Source organism: Panthera onca, chromosome X (genome assembly GCF_046562875.1).
Source record: "Panthera onca isolate mPanOnc1 chromosome X, mPanOnc1 haplotype 2, whole genome shotgun sequence".
Classification (NCBI taxonomy): Eukaryota; Metazoa; Chordata; class Mammalia; order Carnivora; family Felidae; genus Panthera; species Panthera onca.
In genome coordinates, this window is record NC_138357.1 from 76242528 (window position 1) to 76266566 (window position 24039).

The 24039-nt window shown below is 35.2% G+C and overlaps 1 long non-coding RNA gene across 4 annotated transcripts in view; it reads right to left on the reverse strand.

Annotated features, from left to right (window-relative positions):
- LOC145714572 (uncharacterized) overlaps positions 1-24039 on the reverse strand; it is a 95009-nt gene that overhangs the window by 7685 nt on the left and 63285 nt on the right. Inside the window, exon 6 of one of the 4 annotated variants that reach the window (XR_014136900.1) lies at positions 1671-17010. The exons of 2 other annotated variants lie outside the window; for them this stretch is intronic. This is a non-coding gene — a long non-coding RNA (uncharacterized LOC145714572). The remainder of the gene's footprint in view (positions 1-1670; positions 17011-24039) is intronic. One more of the 4 variants, XR_014136901.1, reaches the window with a different exon arrangement.

The window sequence follows — 24039 nt, forward strand, 5'->3', positions numbered from 1 at the left end:
AATTTAATAAACATACCGGATACAAAATTAATACCTAAGTGTGCATGGGTGGCTCAGCTGGTTGAGCATCCAACTCTTGATATTGGCTCAGGTTATGATCTCATGGCTCATGGGTTTAAGCCCCACATCAAATCCTGTGTTGAAAACATGGAACCTGCTTGGGATTATGTCTCCTCCTGTCTCTCTGACCCTCCCCTGATGTGTCTCTCTAAATGGGTTAACTTTAAAAAAAATTCAAAATTAATACCCAGAAAATGGTAGTGTTTATATAAACTAAAAACAAAGCAGCAAAAAGAAAAATTAAGGAAACAATTGCATTTCAAATTGCACAAAAATAATAAAATGCCTAAGAATAAACTTAGCCAAGGAGGTGAGATATCTGTACCTGAAAACTATAAAACATTCAAAAAAAATTGAAGAGGACAAAAACAAATAGAAATATATTATATCCTTATGGGTTGGAAGAAATAATATTGTAACATGTCCATATGAGGCAAAGAAATCTACAGGTTCAATGCAATCCATATCAAAGTACCAACAGCATTTCTCACATAACCAGAGCAATTAATACTAAAATTTGTATGGAACCACAAAAGACCTCGAATAGCCAAAATAATCATGAGAAATAATAATAAAGTTGGAAGTATCATAATTCCAGATTTTAAGGTATACTACAAAGCTGTAGTAATCAAAATAGTATGGTATTGATGCAAAAATAGACACATAGATCATGGATCAGTGGAACAGAAAGAAACTCCAGAAATAAACCCATGTTTATTATTTGGTAATACTTAATCCATTATTATTATTATTATTCTTATAACAATCCACAATGAAGGAAGCATGGATATACAATGGGGAAAAGATAATTTCTTCAATAAATGGTGCTCAGAAAATTGGAAAACTACATTCAGAGGAATGAAACTGGACCACTTTCTAACACCGTACAGAAAACTAACTCAATATGGAGGGAGCCTGGGAATATGGAAAAGTATGAAGATCTTAAGCTGACGTCATCACATGGATACAGCTAGAAAATACCACATCAGTGTAACTATCACAAAAAATAAACAGAAGACTGGCATAACAGACACTCTACAGTTTAATTCCATAGAGGAGGTCATATCAAAAATGGTAAGAAGGGCATAGTCCTAGTAGGAAACCAAACTAACCTGCACGACTAAGCAATAACTGGATGTACCCAAGAAGCTCAGAAAAGTGAAAGAAACAAACCTCACATCAGGCCCCGCAGACATGTGGGACCATCATTGGGAAGACAAACCCCCATAATATTAGGCTTTGAAAACCCAAGAGGCTCAATTTTATAAGTTTTTAAATCACTGTGGCTTAACACTTTAAAATTGTTTTCAAAATCAGCAGACTCAGCTCTGGGAGACCTAGAGGGCAATAGAAAACTGAGTACCTGCCCTTAAATAAACAGCAAACAAACGACCCCATAATGATAAGCATGGAAACAGCAGTTTGAAAAGCACCTAGGGTATACAGGAAGGAGAATATATTTATTAATCTCAGAACATGTGCTGGAGGGTCATGGATCTTTGAGTGACTACTCCAAGAAGAAAAGAGCTGGTAGATACCATTTCTTTCCCCACTCCCCAACCTAGGTACCTGAACAACTGTGAAAGCCACCACACACACTCACCACCGACCTGGTTAACACTGTGTGCACTGGCCCCTACTTTCTCCTGCAGACTTTCCCCATCCAACCTGCTCCACTCAGCAAGTCACTCAAAAGCATCAGCTGATACATCTCATTCTGCAAGCAGCCCCAACAGTGGTCAGCATCACTCCTAAGCAACGCTTGTCCTGTGGAAAGGGGAAGAATCACACATGCCAGTTTGAGTGCAGCTCCAGCAGTGGGCTGAGGTCAGACATCTTATTTGACTACAGGCCCTGACCACCAACAAAAAACTCACAGGAGGCAACACAAAGAGGCATCCCTGTAGTTTGAGATCACTACAACCCCAAAAGATAGACAGGAAATGTATATCTACTCTGACTGTAAGCCCTGACCACCAACAAAAGCCTCTCAGAAAAAAATGCAAGAAGTGTGGCCTGCAGTTAGGTGCCACTTCTCTGGAAAATGAGCTGACAGTGAGCATCTGGTCTGATCCAATTACAAGCCCAAGGTAGCCCTAGACTAGCCACCTAACAGCACAGAAACAAAACCCTTCCACAACAGGCAAAGAGGACTGTTGCAGCTGACTGGATTAAAGGAAACTGTAGCTCAACCACAATAATAGGATACATTCAACACACATAAGAGACACCCCTGAAAAGCCAGGTTCTGGTGAACAGAAGACATTACACTACAGAGCACTACAGGACCTCTTCTTCATAAGGCCACTATTTTAAAGCTAAAGAGACATATATTACTTTTCCAATACATAGAAACACACACACAAGTATTTAGACTAAATAAGAAGACAGGGGAATATGTCCCAAATGAAAGAACAAGACAAAATCACAGGAAAAGACCTAAATAAAACAGAGATGAACAATTTGCCTGATAAAGAATTCAAAGTAATGATAAAAAAGATAATTACTGGACTTGTAATTGGATGGATTGTATGGGAATCCATAATGAAGAAAGAGAAAATGGGGCAGAAAATTATTTGAGGATGATAGCTGGAAACTTCCCTGATCTAAGGGGGGGGGGGGGCAAACATCCAGATGCAGGAATTACAGAAAACCCCTCACAAAGTAAACACAAAGGGGTCCACATCAAGACACCCGATAATTAAAATGACATAAAGTAGTCACAAACAGAGCATTTTGAAAGCATCAAGAGAAAAGAAGACAGTTGAATAAGTTGCATACAAGGAAAACCATATAGAGCTAACAGCTGATTTTTCAAAGGAAACTTCAGGCCAGAAGGGAGTGGCATGATAGATTCAAAGCATTGAAAGAAAAAAAAAAAAAAACCCTGCAACCAAGAATATTCAGAAAATCCCATCATAAAATTGCAGAATACACATTCTTTTCAAGTGCACATGGAACATTCTCCAGAATAGATAACATATTAGGTCTCAAATCAGGCCTCAACAAATACAAAAAGATTAAAGTCGTACCATGAAACTTTTTCAACCACAAAACTATGAAACTAGAAGTCTACCAAAAGGAAATATCTGGAATGACCACAAATAACATGGAGGTTAAACAACATGCTACTAAACAATGAATGGGTCAAACATGAAATAAAAAGAAATTTTAAAAAATATGGAAAAAAAAATAAAAATGAAAACGCAATGGTCCAAAACTTTTGGGATGTAGCAAAAGTGGTCCTAAGAAGGTAGTATATATAGGCATACCACAACATTCATGAAAAATCTCAAATAAACAAAATAACCTTAAACCTAAAGGAGATAGAAAAATAACAAGAAATGAAGCCTAAATCCAGAAGAAGGAAGGAAATAATAATGATTAAAGCAGAAATAAATGATACAGAAAGTTAAAAAAAAAAAAAACAGTCAATGAAATAAAAAGCTGGCTCTTTGAAAAAATTAATAAAAGTGATTAACCTCTAGCCAGACTTATCAAAAAGAAGGATAAAGGACTCAAATAAATAAAATCACAGATGAGAAAGGAGAAATAGCAACCAATGCCACATAAATACAATTATAAAAAATTAGATGCCAAAAATTGGACAATCTGGAAAAAAAGAATAAATTTCTATAAACATGCAAACTACCAGAACTGAAACAGGAAAAAATAGAATACTTGAACATACCAATAACCAGTAAAGAAATTGAATCAGAAATCAAAAAACTCCCAACAAACAAAAGTCCAGGGCCAAATGTTTTCATACGTGAGTTCTACCAAACATTTAAAGAAAAGATAATATCTATTGTTTTCAAACTATTCCAAAAAATAGAAGAGGAAATAGAATTTCTAAACTCATGCTATGAAGCCAGCACTACCCTGATAGCACAATCATGTAAGACTCCACTAAAAAACAGAACTACAGGACAATATCTCTGATGTACACGCATACAAAAATTCTCAATAAAATACTAGAAAACCAAATCCAACAATACATTAAATAATAAAAAAAATTTAACTACCCTATGAACCAGCAATTTCACCACTAGGAATTTATCCAAATGATAAAAAAAACTGCTGATTTGAAGGGGCACATGCACTCCAATGTTTATAACAGTGCTATCAACAATAGCCAAATTATGGAAAGAGCCCAAATGTCCATCAGCTGATAAATAAAGAAGATGTGGTGTGTGTATACACACACACACACACACACACACACACACACACACTGGAATACTACTCAGCGATGAAAAAGAATGAAACCTTGCCATTTTGCAACAATGTGGATGGAACTGGAAGGTATTAAACTAAGTGAAATAAGTCAGTCAGAGAAAGACAGAGATCATATGATTTCACTCATATGTGGCATTTGAGAGACTCAACAGATGAACATAGGGGAAGACAAGGAAAAATAAAATAAAAACATAAATGGAGGCAAACCTATATTTGAGGAACTCAAATACAGAGAACAAACAGGGTTGGGTGTCATATGTAAGAGATAAATCACTGGGTTCTATTCTCGAAGCCAAAACTATACATTCACCGCAATCAAGCAGGATTTATTCCTGGGTTGCAAGTATAGTTCAATATTTGCAAATCAATAAATGTTATACACCATATTAATAAAAGAAAGGATAAGAACCATATGATCATTTTAATAGATCCACTTGTTTTTCAGGAGGATGTGCTTTTTAAAAAATGTTTTCATAGTCCTGAAATTTCTTTGTGTAGACCTGAGAAAAGGAAGAAATATGTCAACAATAGCTTAAAAAGTCTTTGAGGAGTACCTCTGTGCAGTCATTCCCTTTCTTTCTGAGAAGCCCAGGAGCATTGTTTGGAATAGTGATAGGGACTTGGAAATTCAAGTCTTTAGCTAATAACTCCCAAATCTAGCTAACAGGTAGCATAGTTTTATGCTATATTTATGGTTTTACAGTTTAATATTGAATCTACATTCACGTCAAAATATTTACCAGACAACATTTTTCATTAAATTTAAAAAAATGTTTATTTATATTTGAGAGAGAGAGAGAGAGAGAGAGAGAGAGAGAGAGAGAGCACAAGCAGGGGAGGGGCAGAGAGAGGGAGACACAGAATCCAAAGCAGGCTCCAGACTCCGAGCTGTCAGCACAGAGCCCGAAGCGGGGTTTGAACTCATGAACCGCAAGACCAGGACCTGAGCTGAAGTCGGATGCTCAACCAACTGAGACATCCAGGCACCCCGACCAGAATTTTTGTTTTATGGAAAAACTAAACTGTGTTCCATATCTTATACTAGGACTTAGCTCTGGTGTATGGTTTATGTTTCTGAGGTAGTCTGTATGTTGATTTTTCAGATATGTATTTTTCTGGGGTTAGAAAATCACCTTGTAGTTCAAAGAGTAATATTATAATGATGGGAGTGAGATGTGATTAAGGAAGCATTTTCCTTGTATCTCTACACTGAATATTATCATTGTTTCTCATATACCAGAGATACACTTTTTCTCCCTCTGTAGTCTTCTGAGAATGAGACCCAGACATCCATACATTCGCCCTCCATCTTACATCTAAAAGTACACTTTTTAAGTAGGGTGAAACCTCCTGCTTGGCAAGGAACTGTAGGAGGGAAAAAAAAGATGTCTTCATTTCCCGAAACTAGGCGGTTGTGTTTGCTTCAGCATAAATACAACTAAATTGGAGCCATGAAGGCACTATCATCAGCAAATCTCTACCTATAAAATCCCTGAGTGGCATGTGGAGGAGGGGTGTCTGCCTAAGTTTCACCATCATCAGCAATGCTTACAATCATCTGTTTATATGTTTTATCATTTTATATTTTTACTATTACCTACTACTGATCTTTTTTTGCCCAACCCCAAGGAGAAAAAGATCAGGTGTGGGCCTTGATATATCTTTTCACATAAATAACTTCCTGAGAAACACTCAAAAAGGAGCCCTATGAACTTTCTTAGTCTTATCCCAAACTTTACTGCAGGTAATGTACCCTTGGACCTGTACCAAAGGGAACTAATCTAGACAATGAAATAATCTTTGTTTTTCTTGGCACTGAAGCTCCTTAGAACTTAGCTGATCATAGAAGCTCTGTCAATTGATGATTATTTTAGACAGCTTTAACACTAATGTCTGTGTTAGCCACGAAAGCTCAGTTGAAATTCTGCTTGATTGAGAATACTATAGAGAACACTCTTCCTGTGTTAGTGGGCCATAAGAATCTAGTGGCACCTGGGCCTCTTGAAATCATATTAAACATTAATAGTTGACAGTAATATCATAAATGATTTTCAGAGAACCTGATTTCTTAATGAATGGAACCATAAAATGAAGTCAATATCTGTGCCACAGGCTAAAGTCAAAATATGCAACGTTTTTTCCCTCACTGGCAACTGAGGTGTCTCCCTCCCTTCAAGTCTGAGGCTCTTATGTATTGATGAAATTCAGGTTGAATGTTTTTCACTGGGAAGAATATAGTCATTTCAAAGCCTAAATTATCTGTGTGTAGATTTTCATAGGCAGACCCTAGAGGTCATTTGGGTTAGCCACCTACATTGTTGTAGTACCTCACACCTCACTCTGTTCTGATTTATTGTCTACCTGACACCACATGAGCAAAACGGCATCCTTTGAAATGAGAGCTTTCTTTCCTATTTAGGATTCCTAAAATCTTATCTAGACTAAAATAGTCTTATGCCTTCTTTCTTCTATTCTTTTCTGGGTTTCTTCAGGTTACAAACCCTGGCACATTACTTGGAAGAGGGCCACTGTGATTGAATTATAACCAATAAATTATGTACTAAGATCTCATGAATGGGGTACCTGTGTGGCTCAGTCGGTTGAGTCCAACTTTGGTTCAGGTCATGATCTCACAGTTTGTTAGTTTGAACCTCATCTCAGACTCTGTACTGACAGTGCAGAGCCTGCTTGGAATTCTCTCCCTCTCCTCTCTCTTTCCCACCCCCAAGCATGCTTTCTTTCTCTCTCTAAAAAAAGACTTAAAAAGATATTATGAAAACAATAGATTTTACTGTCTGGAACTGAAATATCTATGAGTGGAAAATGTCATATGGTTTGTAGTTTCTTTATTGAAAACCTGCCAATCTGTGAAATTTATTACCTTTGGGACGATTTCTGAAAGACTGATTCTGGTAGTAGTTTCAGGGTTGTGTGTCCTTTGAAAGTCAGATTGTCATTTTCCCATCCTGCTTGGAGATGAAATTTATTGATTCCCCAACCCTCCATTTGTCATTTAAGGGATGAGATGTGCAAGCAATGCATTGAAGCTAATTTGATGGAGAAAAAGTCATTGCTGTCTGGGAAGGAAGTGTATGTGACTGATCATGTCAGTGAAGTAAGTCTGTCAATTCATTCTTTTTTCTTTTTAATTTACTGGCCCCAAAACTGACACATAGATCAATAGAACAGAATAGAAAACCCAGATAGGGACCCACAAATGTATGGTCAACTAATCTTCGACAAAGCAGGAAAGAATATCCAATGGGAAAAAGACAGTCTCTTCAACAAATGTTGGGAAAACTGGGCAGCAACATGCAGAAGAATGAAACTGGACCACTTTAGTACACTATACACAAAAATAAATTCACAATGGAAGAAAAACCTAAATGTGAGACAGGAGGCCATCACAAACGCCAAAAACAGGTGTTGGTGAAGATGTGGAGAAAGGGGAACCCTCTTGCACTGTTGTTTGAAATGCAATCTGGTGCAGCCACTCAGGAAAACAGTATGGAAGTTTTTCAAAAAGTTAAAAATAAAACTACCCTATGAGCCAGCAATTGCTCTACACTACTAGGTATTTAGTCAATGGATACATAAAATACTGTTTTGAACGGGTATGTGCACCCTGATGTTTATAGCAACATTATCAACAATAACCAAATTATGGAAAGAGCTCAAATGTCCATCGACTAACAATTGGATAAATAAGAGTTGGTATACTCCCCACCACACACACAATAGAATATTACTCAGCTATCAAAAAGAATGAAATTTTGCCTTTGGATGGAGCTAGAGTGTATAATGCTAAGTGTAATAAGTCAGTCAGAGAAAGACAAATACCATATGATTTCACTCACATGGAATTTAAGAAAGAAAACAGATTAACATAGGGGAGGGGAAAAAAGAGAGGGAAGCAAACCATAAGAGACTCTTAAATATAAAGAAAAAACTGAGGATTGATGGGTATTAAGGAGGGCACTTGTGATGAGCGCTGTTATATGTAAGTGATGTCACCTTATATGTTAACTAATTGGAATCTAAATAAAAACTTGATTCAAAAAGAAGAGAGTTTATTGCAAATACTTGTATTATGCAACAAAGAAAATGATACATGAAAACAGATACTGAGGATAAAAGGCCTGGTATTGAAGAATATTTGAATTCCTACCTTAGTTTTTTCACCACTTTAATGTATATGATATTTATTGTTGGTGTTCTGAACTGGAAAATGAAGAGGTTATTATAGCCTATATTCCTCATAGTAATACCACATTCATTTTTGCTATTATGTGTTTTGTTTTGTTTTGTTTTGTTTTTTCACTTGCTCCAATAATGTACAGTCAATATGAAAGTAGCCATAGAGGAGTGCCTGGGTGGCTCAGTCGGCTTAACTTTTCAGTTAAGTCTCTTGATTTTGGCTCAGGCCATGATTCATGGTTCATGGGTTTGAGCCCCACATCAGGCTCCACACTGACAGTGCAGAGCCTGCTTGGGATTCTCTCTCTCTCTCTCTCTCTCTCTCTCTGTCTCTCCCTCACTCACGTTCTCTCTCTCTCTCAAAATAAATTAATTAATTAAAAAAAGAAAATAGCCATTTAGTAGAATTGTGATGCTTTAATAATAGTTTTTCATGTATTCAAAGTTCCTTTTCTTGTCACATTATCTTTCTTCACTGTGTAAAATCTTTTTATTTCCCTATGATAACTGAAGTCCTAGAATTTAAGTTATTGTATTTAAAGGACTTTATTCATAATTATTTCTTTTTTTTCTTTTTTTTTGTAACTGAGTTTTTATTTGTTGTTCTGAAGATCAGTTACAGACACTTCAATTTGTTCACATTCTTATATACTGAAAATATAAAGAATCATGTAGTTGTGATTCTTTTGTAAAAGTTATCCCAGTGAGTTTCCAGCTTAAAATCTGGAGGCAAATTGTCCCTTAACAGTATATCAAGTACCAGTGTCTTCAAATGTTGATACACTGTTACATTGTTAAGTCCCATTAATTCACAATTTAATATCATATACACTACATACTCAAATTTTTAATCTTGCACGGCACATTAACAAAGTTACTAGAAAAACTGGACTACCACACAATCAATATTTTACAAAGTGCACAAAATTCTGACAGGGAGAGCCAAGATCAAGGAGTTGTTTCTGTTAGGAAATAATTCTACCAAAAACAACATGAGAATAGAAGTAATTTAAAATTTTCATGACATATTAAATGCACGAGGGACTCCAAACTGCCATTTCTTATACTTGGTATTATAGGATATAAAAACTATCCTTTCCATGGAATTTTAAACTAAGAGAATCAAACCCTCCCATATTCAATACCCCCCTATTTTCTGGTTGTACCAAAAAGTAAACAACCAGCAAATAATTTCACCTGCTTGAAAAAAGCATTTACATTTTAAAAATGAGATAAGGTGGAATTCCCTCCTTGTAGTTTATTAACTATAAAATAATTAATAAAAACATTCCTCTGGATCATACAAGAAGGGATACAGGGACCATTTATAAGACATGGTATATGATACTAATCAGACTTGGCTTCTTTCTCTCCTGCTTCATCAGAAGATGGACTTTCCTCATTTTATGCAAATTAGTACAGCCATTGGGAAAACAGTATGGAGGTAATTTCATTATTGGTTATTTATTGAAAGAAAATGAAAACACTAATTCAAAAAGATGTATGCATCCCTGTGTTTATTGCAATCTTTTTTTTTCTTTTTAACAAAACAGTTCTAAACTTCCTACTTTGATAACAAGTAAAACTGAAACTTTACTCAATATGGACATTATGGCAGAAATAAATGTGAGATTTATTTCTCTACTCTTCTATATTGCTGTTATATACTACCCAGCTGTAAGGAGCTGTATTGTACCTACACTAAGGAAGATCACATTATAGTTATTTTAAGCAGGAAAACTTTTCAGTTAAGTGAATAAAGCAGGGGGGCTTAAGGTATGCCATCTATATCCTTCCACTGTCTTGTACATGCTTTTTCTCCTCTGCCTTAATATTGACTAATTATAGAAAATTCCAGTCTAAATTAGTAATTTTTCAATAATGTATTACTTTGGTGTACATATAAGATACTTCAGAGACCAGCTTAGTAAAATACAAGTTATTTTTTCACACATTTGCAAATGGCTAGTGATGAAAATAATTGACAAGCCCTTCTCTTAAGTAAACTGTCACTTTTCCTGGCAGTTTATTTCTTTATAAATTATACAAACAAATTGTATTCTATACTCGTCTATATGACCACAAACTGAAAATATGTCTATTTTTAGTTGGCTTTTACTCTAGTTACCATGTTAAATAACAGAACTTTTTGGAGTACTTCTCATTTGTTGCCAATGAAACTGTGGAGAGTATTTAAGGGGGAACATTTAAAAAAATACTTCATCAGTCAGAAAAAAAAATAAACATGGGCAGTTTAAACACTAGCATTACCACATTACCCCTCTGATTTATTTTAACATTACTTTATGCCCTAGGATACCCACTTCATTTTTTACACCATAAGTTTGTGTTCATGGGTGACATTTTAATGAGAATATTTGATAAAGAGATAATCTATACATTTTGGACTGTGATGTGGTTAAATGTACTACTGTGAAAATATTAGGTATGTAACAAAATTTAAGTTATAAAAAGAAACCATACATTTTTACTGGACTGATTCAGGTGGTAAAAGGCCACGATTATAACTGGAAATTGTATGAGGACCAAAAAGACCAGAGCATCTGCTTTCTTAAATTGCCTTCATTAAGCTTTTCCTCAACTTTCTGTGAACAGCAAAGAAACGTAATTCCTGGCAGATAATTGTCTTTAATACTGTTCTTACAGGTGTCTTTCTCTTAGTTAATAAAGTCTTATTATTTTCATTGCTATTTTAAAACCAAAAAATTAAAAATAATTTAGTTTTTCTTCTCTTCCATAATTGTTTTCTCCAGCAAGGGAAGATCTATAGGTGGAACTTTTTTTGTTAATTTGTTTTGTCATTGACCAATAAGTAATGAGGGTAAATCCTGACACAAATCAGTTCTGGCTATATTAGTAAGGATAAATTGAAAGAAGTGTTTTTTCCTGTATGCCAGACAGACTAGGTATGTTTTATTAGTGCCATCTTTCAGGTTAAAATAAAACATTTACTATCGTTGTTCTGTCTTGGCAGATAAATATTGGTCAATATTTGTTCAAGCTACATGACAACTGGACCTACATTGTACAGTTGGTTCTCACAGCACCATCTATTGATTTTCTCTTTCCTGTATAAAGAACAGTTAGTAAAGAAAACTACAGTCTTTAGAAAATTAAGTAAATGAAAATATTTTTCTGTCCATTTTGTTAATCTCTCAAGAGATAGGCTTGCTACCCAAAGTATTTAACGAATCTCTAAAAATGATAGGCTGATAAAATACTAGTGCTTTCTAGACTCTAAATTTAATTTAAAAATGAATAAGGAGAGATAAGTCCACTTGAAGCTGATGGGAAAGAAAAAGTATGAAAGCATATTTGCAACAGGATCAGTAAACTTATGTCTTAGTCTTATCCCTACCTCTCTCTTACTACCTAGATGACTGGGAAAGTCACTTAACCTCTTTGAATCTGAGTTTACTTTTATGTAGACTGAGGATAATAACAATTGTTTTTCTTACTTTATAAGGTATTGTAAATATCAAATGAGACAAATATATATGAAAGAGTCCTGAAAAATATTGTGTAAACTTCAGACAATATATTATGATGTCTCTGATTTTAAGAAAAAATTATGGAAAAAAAAACCCAAAAGTGATATACTATAATAAGTTTGGGTTTGCATATAGCATTCAAATAAGTTCTTTCTTGGAAAGGGCTTCTTTGCTGCTTACTGGGCCTAGTCCTCCACAGTCTGCCTTAGATTTTATGGGAAGCAGAGATCTATGTTCTAGTGTTTAGCACTATTCCAAAATCAATGGATATTGATGTGACTACATGAATGATCTTTTTTTTTAATTTTGTTTTTCACATGAAAGACCTTTCTTCTGCTGTAGAAGCAATAAATTGAAATAGTGTATATACTAAAGAAGCTTTTAAGACTGGAGATTAAAGTACATTATTCATGGTTGAGATACCCTTTCAATAGCCAATTTGGAGAATGTGCTCAGAAAAGTGAGAGAATAACCCAAATCCTGTGCTATGATGCATTTAGAAGTATAAGATGTGAATTATACTTTCTCTTGGACCCCCTCTTCTTCCACATTATGTATAAAAAGCATAGTCTCTTGGATGTCTGGTTGGCTAAGTTGGTTAAGCATCCAACTATTGATTTTGGCTCAGGTTGTGATCTCACAGCTCATGAGTTCCAGACTCACACTGGGTTCTGTGCTGATAGGTTAAATTGTTACTTCCTGATACCTAAGCAAGATTTAATATCTAGGATGCAATTAAAGACCACACAGAACACATCAAAATTCTATTCTTTGATAGGGAATACATCAAAGCTAGAGGGAATTAAAAAGTTTTATTAAAAAAAAACCTCTAAGCATTCTTCTAATACCTTTTTGATATTTTAGAAAAGGAATTTGTGTTAAACAGCACAAAGTTTGGCATTTAGCTAAATAATTTGCAAATCCATGTAGCTTGATTCTACTTACAAAAAATGACTTATATCATTCCAGGTTTTTCTGAAACATATCTGATTTTAAAAATCAGGATTTTCTGTTAATATTGAAAATATGGGACTAAAGTTTTTCCTAGATTTTTCAGGCATATTTATTTTACAATTTTTAATAATTAATCTATAATTAAAGCTAGTTTTATTATTTATACAATTTGTAATTCTTGTGAAATTTAATTTTCAACATAAAATGTTCTTTTTATAGGGGCACCTGATCATCTGAATTTGGCTCAGGTCATGATCTCACAGTTCATGAGTTCAAGCCCCATGTCAGGCTTTTTGCTGACAGTGCGGATCCTGCTTCAGATTCTCTATATCCCTCTCTCTCTGACGCTCCTCCATTCACACACACTCACTCTCTCGCAAAAATAAACATTAAAAATGTCATTTTTATATACCAGTGGCCAGTCAAAGTTTTCTCTTTACTCAATGCCTTAAATCCAACCTAAAGCCTTGTGCAAAATCATCAAGAGTCATAATCTAGGTAAATTCTTCCCTAAAACATTAGGAAATCCCATAACAAGTGGATTATTAGAAAGAGAAATGACACATACACAGTCAATCATTTCTCATATCTCCCTTCTCCAAGATCTTTCTGGTTGCTTCAAGTACACTCTGACATACATGCAATTCTTTTCAAATTAATTATGTTTCAGAAACATTATGATGTTTATCAACCTGAAAAAGTTTTTATATAAACTTTTTTTGCAACAACATTCATATTTGTCCATTAAATGGGCACTACCACTCTTAGAATTTAGATCATTTATTTGGTAAATGGAGCATCTAAAACATTTTAGGTTTACAACATGAATATGAAAACTTCAAGCTAAAATTTTAAAAAGATATGTTAGTACCAATTTTTTACTATTTTACTCCCATCATTTATATTCCCCTTCTATAGCTACTTATTTTGTGCTTCTTCAATTTTATAGTTCTATGTGTGCTTTCGTAGCCTCTCAAATGAAGTCAATTAAAAAAAGACAATTTTGTCACTTTTTTTCAGTCAGTATATCTTAGAGCATTTTCATTTAATTTAAATATAATGGTTTGTACAATCTTTAATTTTTTTTAACATTTATTTATTTTTGAGAAAGAGAGAGCAAAGGAGAAAGAGAGCAGGAGAGGACCAGAAAGTGGGGTGGAACAGAAGAGCCAAAGCAGGATCCACATAGTGAGCACAGAGCCCTACATGGGGATTGAACTCATGAACCATTGAGATCATGACCTGAGCCGAAATCAAGAGTCAGACACCTAACCAACTGAGTTACTGACTGACCGCCTCAGGCGCCACTGCACAATCTTTAAAATTGGTAATGGAACTTAGCATGTATTTCCCACTATCCTCTTCTTTAAGGTAGACTGGGCCCTATAATAAGAAGCAATAAAACTTCTAGACATGTGTGCATGTAGATGTAAAATATTGTGTAAAATATGTATATATATGAATTTGTGTTTGAAGCATTTTTTATGATACCAAAAAAATCCAGACTGAGTGCCTTCTCATTATGTGGCTCTATGCAAGGTAAGAACATCACAGAATCATATGTATCACAAAGCAGCATGAACAAAAATAAGTTAGATTTATAGGTACTTCTATGTTTACCAGATAAGTAGACTTCAAGCTACTGTTAAAGATTGCTGAAAACAGTTAAAGACTGTTAAAAAAATAAAAAATGGAGTATTAGAGGTGCAGATGACATAGTTGGAGCAGGGACTACAAATAAGAACAACGAAATGAGTAAGAAAGGCAAAGTAAGGCAGTATTTCCAAGTCCATAGTTCAAGAGTTTATATTATATATATATATATATATATATATATATATATATATATATATTTAAGTTTATTTATTTTGAGAGACACAAAGACAGAGTGGGGAAGGGGCATAGAAGGAGAGAAGGAATCCCAAGCAGTCTCCAGGCTGCCAGCTCAGAGCCTAATGCAGGGCTTGAACTCATGAAACCACTAGATCATGACCTGAGCTGAAACCAAGAGTTAGACACTTAATAGACTGAGCCACCCAGGTTCCCCAAAAGTTTATATTTTAAAGTGATAAGCAATAAGAAGCAACTGAGAATATCTGAGGTGTGTGATGAGATTAAATTGGTGTGCTGTATAAATAATCTGGCTGTAGTTCTGCTAGTTTTAAGAATCAAACATTTATAAGTCTAGCAAATATTTTCCCAAAGTCCACAGATCACCCTAAATAGGTAATAAAATAGTCAATATACTTAGCTATTAGCCTCAAACAAAAGACCAAATGAATCAAGAGGTCTTAATGTTTACCAAGTGAATATTGAACTTGGGCTTTTCTGTTTTGGTAAGATTTTTTTTTTCTAATCCTATCATTGCATTGCTTTGCACAGCCTATAGAAGAAAGGAAATGACTGTGCTGAGTGGTATGACCACCTCAAAGTAATCTGTAAAAAATTTCCTCATATCATATCACTAAGTAAATTCTAAGAATGTGGGATTTGCTTTTCTTCTTCCCTTTCAGGGAAGTCATGGTCTCTTTACCAGGCCAGGCAAGTGTCGAACTGCTTTTATGGACACTCCTTCAAGGGAAAATGCCTGAAAAAGCTTAAAATCCTTTATTATAACAAATGTTTACTATGCAGAGGGTGGCAACTTTCCCTCAAAGTAGAAACATCGTGTATTATGAAATGTATAATGAAATATATTTTGGTATTAACTTGCTTGCTTCATGAAGACTTAGAAGCTACTAACAGTTGACCCAGCAATTTGAAAATATGAAAATCTTCAGGTCATACAATGAAAAGTTTTCAGTAAAATGTCCTAGCTCATTTTATTTTGCCTGTGCTCAAGGCATTATCCTTCAGCAATCAGAACTAGTAGATCTGAGTTTAGAACAATGGAGGAAAATCTCAGTTCCCATTTCTCAAGTGCCTTTTCAAGACACAAGGTCTTTAGGCAAAGATAAATCTTTGCTATTTAACTATTGTGCTTTGACAAAGATAGAGTGGAATAAAAGTAGTGAAACCCATCAATTGAAAAGGTGATAAACAACACCCTGATTTTCTATTGCTATGAGTCCTTTCATTTAACAAATATTTATTGACTGCTTACTCTTTGCCAAGAACTGGAAGTTAGAGGTCATCAAGAAAGGGTCCCTGCCCTCCCCTTAGTCTATTAGGGGAGTCATATTAATCACAAAACTATGTAATTGTGTTAAATGCAAAGAGTAAAAGTGGAAAAGAGACTTTGTTTATGTATTTTTGTTCATTCCTCCTAACTAGTCTATAAATTTCAAGAGCAGGGATTTTATCTTTTATTTCTCCCTATATTCCCAGAAACTGGAAAATAATAGCCTCTCAGTATGTGTTTGTTGAGTGACTAAATATATAAAGAATCGAACAAGCTCTCTGTTGATTAGAGGGAGTGGTTTCATGGTGCTTGAACAAAACCACAAGATCTTAGGACAATGAACTGTCTCTACACCCAGTGAAATTCCTAAAGAGGATACTCAATCTGGATCATTTCACTTACAGCAGAGAAATATACCTGGGAGAGCACTTGAAATAAAGCTAAAGGATATTCCACCTTTTATGGAGAGCCTGAACCTATCCTGTTTCATTGTGGAACCCATCCATAGACTGGAAAAAAAGTCTACTTTTTTTTTTCTGATTGAAATGCTAGTAACTATTTCCTTTTGTCTGCCTCCCAGTATTCATTTATTTCTTTTTAAAAATCTATTTAAATTTTAGTTAGTTAACATACAATGCAATATTGGTTTCAGAGTAGAATTTAGTGATTCATCACTTACATACAACCCCCAATGCTCATCACAAGTGTCCTCCCATCATCCATGTAGCCCATCTCCCATCCACTTCCCTCCATCAGTCCTCAGTTTGTTCTCTATCTTTAAGAGTCTCTTGTGGTTTGTTTCCTTCTCTTCTTGTTTTTTTTCTCCCCCTTCCCATGTGTTCATCTGTCATAGACTCTGGATCTGGAGTTCTCTTTTGTCCATCAAGACAGTGGACACAGGCTTGAAATGCAAGAGAGACTAATGTCCTGGAGGAGAAAAGAGTCCTGAGTAAGGGTTCTTGCTCCATTTTTATTAGGATCAGAGGGCTTACAAGTGTGATGGACATGCACAAAGAGACAATAGTACCACCGTGAACATTAACTCATGTGTGTCAGGGAAAGGGGGCTTTGAAGATATGCGGTGTTAGGGGTTTGGGTCAATACAAAAACAAAGTCCTGGTGCTGGGCAGATGGTTGTTTATGGCAGGCATGAGGCGACATGCCTGTTTATCTTAGCTAGCCTAGGGGACAAGACAGAGCATGCTACCTCAGGGTCAAGAAGGCACCTTTCTTTTGCTAATTAGCTCAGCTTTGGGCAACTTTGTCCTGCTGCAGTCTATAGCCCTGTTTACTTATTTTGGTCCTTCCTTCCTGTGAAAGCAGCTTTCTGCTATTGTACTAAATTGGGAAGCATTTCTGCCCTGAATACCTAATCTTGTTTACCTAATTTTGGATGCTTCCATCCTGAGATTTCCTATTCCTATACTTTTGTCCTATACTGGGGACCTTTGCCCTGTTTACCTAATCTTGTTTAACTAATCATGGATGCATTCATCCTGTTACTTTATATTTCTTTACTGCTTGTTAACCCATTGGTGCAAGCACAGGGAATTACTAAGCTTATTCCCCACCGTCATCCATTTTGTTTCTTAAATTCCACATACTCATTTATTTCTTTATATATATATATATATATATATATATATATATATATCCCACACTGTGGTGATGATCTGTAAAAGTGAGAGCTTAATCTGAATACAATAGGAGCCCAAAAGATTCCTATTCTAATTTTATCTTGGCATAATGAGCACAGTTATTGCATATATTATGATATAGATATAGATGATATAGATATAAGTATAGACATAGATAGATATAGATACCAACAAAGTTGACTAGGAAATGAATTTCTTAAAATAAAATTTTAAGTAGCATTGGTTTCCATTAAAGAAATAAATCACAGAAGGAAATAATAGAGTAGGAAATTTACCAAAGAATTGATTAATGTGGTTGTGTCCCTTTACATACAGGAGAGTGTTAAATAATAGCAATGCTAGAGCCTCATGGGATGGGAGGGTATTTGGCTTCTGTTATCTAATTCCAAGATCTCCCATTCCCTTTAATCTATTTATGCACTTTCTCAAATCATAAGAATTCTTCCCATACCTGGGAGCCACTGACTATACACTTTAATCACATGCCCATTAAGAGTAGCAGTTAGTTTGATTTCCCAGGATAGTATTTCTTATGTATGTTTATACCAAAAAGGAGAAAGAAAGAAGTTGTAATTCCTGGAAATCTTTCTAATTATATCTGTCGTCACAGTAATTTAAATGACACTTGGGTTTACACAATGATTACTCTAATGCAGTGGTTCTCAAACTTGGCTGCATATTGGAATCCACTGGGGAGTTTACAAAGCACTGATGTCTGGGAATACTTCTAAAGACTCCAATTTAATTTGTTTGAAGTACTATCTGGGCATTGAGACTTTAAACATTCCACTAGATGATTCTAAAATTTAAGCAATACTGAGAAATACTGCTTTACATATTTGATTGATTTTACACCATTCATCAGATGTGATAATAGTGACTTTCTAAATCCATAAAGTTGAGAACTTACCCTGAAGTAATTGGAACAAAACCAACTTTTGAAGCACCTTCTAACCAGCAATATGAATATATGTGGCCCAAAATAATATGAGGAGTATACATTTCTTCTGAGTACCAACTATCAGGCCTTTGGAAAAATAAAGCACTTTTGAAAGTGCTTTTTTTATTTCTTGTTTTTTTTACATTTTCATTAATGTATAACTCTCACTTAGAGACCATAAGAATTAAAGGGAGACAGACAAAAAGAAGTAGCACTCACTACAAGACTCTGAGATACTTCCTTGCAATGGCTTCCAAAGTGGAGATGGGCAACAGCTGTGTTTGAGTTGTTATATGGTCTGTGTATGTTGGAAACAAAGCAGCATTTACTGTTTAACACTTTGTATCCCTTCATATGATACAGCACCAGTGCAGTTCCATTAAGCTACTTTTCCCATAGGTAGCTGGGTCTATAGATCTTTGTCTTCCTGACTTATCTTAAATAGTGCCAGCAAGGAGCAGTTTTACAAAGTAACACAGTAATAAATTTAATATCACCACTCTTCATCTAGGTGAAAGTGATCAAAACAATCAAAGAAGTACAAGTGGTAGTGACTTCTGAAACTTTAAGAATTCTGGTGACTCCTTTTAATTCTGTTTTGGTTGTTTCTCTTACCTTCTCTCTCATTCCCAAATTTGCCCTATTGCTACATCATCCTAGTTGCTCCATAGTCTAGGGAAGTGGAGAGATGATTATACTATTAGGTCACCAACAGCATTTTTCCATCTCTGTCAGCACACCCTCTGAGAATCCTTTAATTTCCCAACTTCCCAGTCATGGGGTTGATTATCATGGCTTACTAGAATAGCCACTAGGAAGAAAACTTAATAAAGGCTCTCAGAAACTGCTCAAGGTAATGAGATCATGACCTGTGAATCAGGGTTAATGGAACTGGAATTATATATTATATAAATATATATATATTTATATTATATTATATTATATTATATTATATTATATTATAGAAATATATATATATATATATATATATATATATATATATAATATATTATATATTATAGAAAAGGCTTGGAGAAGGACTATTAAGAGAAGGAGGCATCCTTGCTAAGTGAAGCTATGCTTCACTTTCCCCACCCTTTCCACGTCTGGATTATTTGGTATGTATAACATGACACTTATTGTATGCATCCTAGAAGTCTAATTAGTTTTGTATCTATGCCTCACTCTGGATTTTGGGTTTTCTGAAAGCAAGAATATTTTGTACTCATTTTTGTACTCTGGCACCAGTTCAGGTTAAGACACATAGTAGGCACTCAACAACTTAATGAATGAGTACATGAAGAAAAGAACAAACTCTAGCAGTAAGTAGCTTAAGTAGCTTTACAAATTGGATTTTTTAGAAACATTGTATTCTTATTTAGGATATATGACTTCTAAGCTTTAAGGGCATGTTTAATTTCCTATTTGATCACTAGAAAGGAAGATGATAAAATATCATATCTTAAAGTGTTCATCTATTAATTAATTCATTCCTTCAACAAATATTTATTTAGCCCTCAATAGTTTTCAAGCATTGAAACATATCAGCAAACATAATACATGAAATCCCTCCCTCATGCAGCTCACATTCTAGCAGATAATAAATTAGAAGGAAGTTATATTTGTTTTATCCACTTCTACTTGTCTTCCATAAGACTATCTGGGATATTTAAGTTCAGAGGAGGAGTTGGTGGAGTTTTGAGAACTAAGAAAAGATGGCCAACATGGAGTGTTCGGTGGAAATTTAAAGCTAAATTTAATATAGCTAGGTCCATGAGGAAAAGCTTGTAACAATCCAGCTGTGAGCCACAAAGAAATTTACGGAGATATTTGACTATAAGGATAAAAAGGAGAGCACACAATGAAACACCTAAAAGAAGGGAGAAAAGGGAAGGAAAGAGTACTTAGTACTTCTAAAATTAGGGATACATTAGTAAAATGTATAAGCATAAGGAGCAGAATTAAGTTTAGAACATTTATATTGATTATGTTCATAATGGCATGTTATTGTGTCGATTTCAACATTCCTGCTTCAGCTAGGCCTTGTCAGCTTTTGCCACTTCTGCTTTGCTCCCAGACCAACAAGATAGAAGAATTTAGTTTGCTCAAGGGTTCTCAACCTCTGTGGTCAGTGAAAGCCCATGACCTAGCAGGACACATAGCTACTCTTGAGTCAGTCCGGAAATATCCCAGAACAGAACATGAAGGGTTCCACTTCTGCTTTCTAGTCCCTAAAGCAAAGAAACAGTCTGGGCGTGAAAGGTAATAGCTGTGTAAGGGACAAAGGGGATGTACCAGGGAAAGTCTCACTCTTTACTTGAATTGGTCTTGACAGTGTTGCACAATATGAAAAAGCACAAACTTGGAATCACACAGAACAGGGTAAGATTTCTGGTTCTACTATGTGTGACCCTGAGCAAGTTACTTAATTTCAGAGCCTCTGTTTCATCTATAGAGTGATAACTGACAGAGTTTGGTTAATGTGTGTGTGTGTGTGTGTGTGTGTGTGTGTGTGTGTGTATATAATTAGTTTTCAATAATCTTTAAGATCAGAGATTTGAGTCTTTTCCCATCCAGAGAGATCTTTTTCAGGTTACAATTTTCTGCTCCCCATAGGAAAGTTTTGGACAATTCCTGCTGACTTTGCTTGCCACTCTGACAGTTGTCAAACCATTATCTAAATGTAGGTTTTTAGGTATCTAAATGTAGGTCGTCAAACCATAAAGAATGCATGAAAATTATTAAAAATTAGAACTCTACAAAGCAGAATAAATGATATTTATTGAGCATTTACACACACACATTCCATTTTATCTTCAAGTCAGTCTTATGAAATATGTACAATTTTTAGGTTTCTGTTACATATGAGAAAACTGAGCTTAGAGAGATGATGTAACTTACATAAGTTTCTATGCCTTAGTAAATAGCAGGTCTAAGATTAAAATTCAATCCTCCTCTTTTGTAGAAAGTGAAAGTCCCCTATAAATCCACTCCATAGATTACAGTTTGTCATTTTCTCTGCACATAATTGTCCTATATTATCCTATAATATTGTATACTTTAACCTATTATTTAAATAAATTCATTACATATTCTTTTAAATTTTCTTTCTTCAAGTAAGAATATGTTGTAGACATCTTTTGTATCTGAACATACAGTATATATTTATCCCATTATTTTTATGGAATTCTTTATTATATTGATAAATTTTGCAAGTCATCAAGTTAACCTATTTACAGTGTACAATTCAATGGTTTTTAGTGTATTCACAGAGTAGCACAGCCATTATCATAATTGATTTTAGATTCTGTTAATAATATCCAAAAGAAACTTTGTACCTATTAGCAGTCACTCCTCAGTATCCCCTGTCTTCCAGCCCTAGGAAACAGCTAATCATTATTCTATAAATTTGCCTTTTTTAAAAAAAAGTTTTAATGCTGGCTTATTTGTTTCTACCTACCAATATGGACCCAGACACCTTCTTGAAATCTCTCAGATTATATGTGTCAAGTAATGTAACCTTATATTTAATATAGTATAAATTTTATTTCATGGTATGCAATTACACAGCTTTGGGTATGCCCTAGGTCAAATCTTTTCTTGAGGCAAAACAGCTGCTCAAGTCTGGGTGCTGAAGTCTAACATATTAGTCAAGGGTGGAGGTGCTGAAGAGAAAGTCATCCATCCACTCAAAAGTGGTCCTGCTTCACCCTGAACTTCACTTTATTTATTTATTTTCCTCTAAGACCAAGCAAGTCTTCAAAATCCATTTCAAATACCACCTCAAACACTTTCCCAACTCTTTGGGGGATTTAATCCTTCATTCCTCTATGGTTTTATAATACTTTAAGGTACTAGTTATACCATCTTTCACATTCAGTTTGGTTAAACGTAACAGACACTAAGCACCTGGTATATACCAGGCCCTTCGCTGGGCCCAGAATTACAGAGATGAAACTCATACTGTAAGACACAATATTGGATAATGGTAGCCAAAACATGAATTCTGGCTACAAAGTGTATAAGTTGTAAGGGTTAAATAAGGGACACAATCCCTGTAAGAAACCTAACACAAGCCTGACAAAAAGTTAGTGGTGAAATAGATTGGAATTAAAATGAAAGTCCATTCAGAAGTGGTCTAGGGGAAAGACTGGCAGGCACAGCCTGTCAGTGATCTTCCTAGGCATTGGGATATCAGTGTCGCTTGCTTAACTCTCCAAGTCAGTGGGTAGAGTGGGTGAGAGTGGGAAATTCATGAAATGTGGGCAGTGTGTATATATCACATCCATGCACTCACATTCACCACAACTGTTTTGCTTCCTTTTTTTCTGTCACCTTAAGAAGCAGAGCTCAAAAAATTTTAGGTTCTAATGTTCAGTCAAAAAGGAGCTGGTGGCATACGCTTGTTTCATTTTTTTTTTTGTTTCCCATTATGTGTACATGCATGTAACCAATGGATCCAGTCTTAATTTTTAAGTGCATTCTTGGTTGTTCCAGGAGATTGATCAATCCTATTAGTTTTATACTTTAGAGAGAGAAACTGGAACACAATAAGGACAAAGTAACTCTGCTCTGAACAGTATAGAAGAGACCTCTCCCAAATACATTACTGGGAGTTATTTAGCAAAACCTTCAGAATTAGGGGATGTAGCAGCCAGAGTGGCAGTGTGAGGTAGTTAAAAGCAGTCTGAGTTCTAATCCAACCTCTGACACTGATTTTTACCGTGTAGCGTTGAACAAATTCCATTTGCTTTCTAGGCTTCAATTTTTCCCATCTGTGCAGTTGAGGCAAAATAGGACCCATGGTGATCTCACAGGGTCTCTAGGCTCTGACTTTCTGTGATTCTAAGTATGGGTCTGGAATTGGTGGCAAACGAGGGAGTTGGATGTACTTGAACTGGTTTACCATTCATGGGTCTCTGCTCCTTTTTCTACTCTCCTCTTCTCAAGGGTATGACAAACTCCTGTGGCTTCACCATCTCTAAAGGATTGTCAAAGATCTCCCTCTAGCCATGACTTCTCTTCTGAGCTCCAGTCCTGCCATATTTCTTTAGGAAGACATCTCAGTGCAAGAGTTGCATCACTCTATTTTCACGTGACTAGTCTCAAACTATCTTCTGTTAAAAATAACAGAATTCCGTTGTTGCCTAGGTCATCCAGATCTACCACATAAGCAGTGTCTGTGTTTTCCATTTAACCATGATTCACTCTGATACAGCCAAATCCTAGCCACTCTTCTTTCTCCAGTCTCTGGCATCTACTTCTATTCTGATTTCTCTGCCACCATCCTACATTTACTCATTTTCTGTATAATCATCCAGACCGGTGTCACTGTTTTTACCTTTGCCTCTCTAGAGT